This window comes from Buceros rhinoceros, unplaced genomic scaffold, assembly GCF_000710305.1.
Source record: "Buceros rhinoceros silvestris isolate BGI_N320 unplaced genomic scaffold, ASM71030v1 scaffold36030, whole genome shotgun sequence".
NCBI classification, from domain to species: Eukaryota; Metazoa; Chordata; class Aves; order Bucerotiformes; family Bucerotidae; genus Buceros; species Buceros rhinoceros.
In genome coordinates this window covers 38,145-40,007 of record NW_010388451.1, presented here as the reverse complement: position 1 = coordinate 40,007, position 1,863 = coordinate 38,145, and the positions used below count along the sequence as shown (strand labels likewise).

The 1,863-nt window shown below is 46.1% G+C and overlaps 1 protein-coding gene across 1 annotated transcript in view; it reads left to right on the top strand.

Annotated features, from left to right (window-relative positions):
* The window catches only part of LAMA4 (laminin, alpha 4), a gene marked incomplete at its 5' end in the record, with an annotated part of 44,648 nt that overhangs the window by 10,354 nt on the left and 32,431 nt on the right, over positions 1 to 1,863 (top strand). The window lies entirely within an intron of this gene.

Genomic DNA, 1,863 nt, shown 5'->3' with positions numbered 1-1,863 from the left:
GAAAGAGTGGGCAAAGAGGCAGGAAGAGTGAAGTTGGAATGAAGTAACTGGTGAAAGAAGGAAAAGAACAATTAGGAAAGAAAAGAATCAAACTAGAAGTGAAAATATTTGGAATAAAAAATTGCTGACAAACACCACTGTTTACACCTCTATGTCTTCCTGGCTCTGCTCCAAAACAAGCCATTTCCTGCATATGTTTGATGAGATGTACCATCACCTGCAGCACTGTTCAGTCACGCCTTTCCTCCCAAAAATGCCTCAGAGAAGGTCCATGACTCCATTGACTCTATCTCCAGAAAGTCTGCATCTCAGATCTGCTGCCCCAAAGCCCTTCTCTCTCTGTCAGGAGCTCTGCAACTTGTGCATCATTTTTCTTCAAATGGTGTTAGGAGTACCAAACTCAACATTGTTTCTATGCTCCAAAGCCATGCTCTTCTCTCTGTCTGTTGGGGAAATCCAAGGGTCACGTTATTTCCAAAATTCATTAATGGATAAGACCCTCACACTATATTTTTGCTTAAGTGAGTGCTTGCAAGGACTGGTATAAAAGTGGTTCCCCCCACGAGAAGAAATTCAGTACTATTCAATATCCTGACTTCTGGCTCCAGATCGGGAGGCAACTCACGCTTCTCTAAGCTTTTCATCCAAAAGAGACACCAAGCCACTCACCCTGGGAATGGGTAAACTCGCTGCTCGTCACCGCACAGAGCTCCACAGGGTTTGGTTGTTGTAACAGTAGTTGTATTGCATTGCTGTAAAATGTTTTTGATCACCCCAGAGCACAGTTCAGGCTGTGGGCTACGACCTCCAAATCCCGTTTAAGATCATGCACATGTGGATATGAATGGCATCCAAGAAGAGAATGATACAGGAAAAAACATCCAAGAGAAACCATCCGCTACAGCTTACAAATGAAGGTTTTGGCTTTTATCCACCTTTACACTTGATTTACATTCAGCATTTACCAGTGCCAGCTTAGTAGCTGGAGCAGCAACACAAACTGCATTTGGCTCTTCATGCTCAGAACGTCAGCATTCAGGATTCAAACAATCTGCTCATACTAGCTGTTACACTGCAAGAAACATTTCCAGTAGCGTTTGAGGGGCTCGGTAAGACTGGATAGACCTAAGACGGCCCAACTGCCCTAGTTAATTATGTTCCCCAGAAGGCATGTATGGTACCCTGCACCAAGAGTTGTAAGTAAGAGCTCAGCTCAGCTTCTATGTGATGTGCCTGGGAAAATGCCTGCTCTGTGACAGCGGGTTTGCAGGTAGGGAGTCACCCTGAAAGCACCGGGATCACATCAGAGTGCCTCTGCTGACCACAGGCTCACTGAGAGATGCTAACGCGCCAGCTACAACAACGTGAGCCCTGCTGCTGCTGTGGAGGCAGCTGTTCCACGGGTGTTTTAGTCTCAAGTCATCTGGTTTTCTGTTTTAAGGCACAATTATTTTTTTGCCAGAAAGATCAGGTGGAAATAGCTGCAAAGACAGATCGGTGCTACAAAGGAGGCTGGCATGGGTTGTGCTCCAGTCAGATGCGACTGTGATTCACAGCCTGGGAAGACAGATGTAGACACACCAGGGCACGGTGGCCTGTTTGCAGATCAGCAAACCTATGTTGTTGTCAGGAGAGGTTGATCTGGCAGCAGGAACGTCATCAAAGTGCAAAAGTCACAAAAAATGTTGCCTGAAAAAGTGGTTCCTGATACACCAAAACGCCTGATCATCACGCCAGTAACTCCACTGAGGCAGCTGCAGCCTCTAATCTGGCACTTCTGGGTTGCCTTTGAATAAATCCTGCACTCAATTTTTGGAAGAGTGAGAGCATGTCTTGGCTGTGCCGGTTGTCTGAGAAAACTCC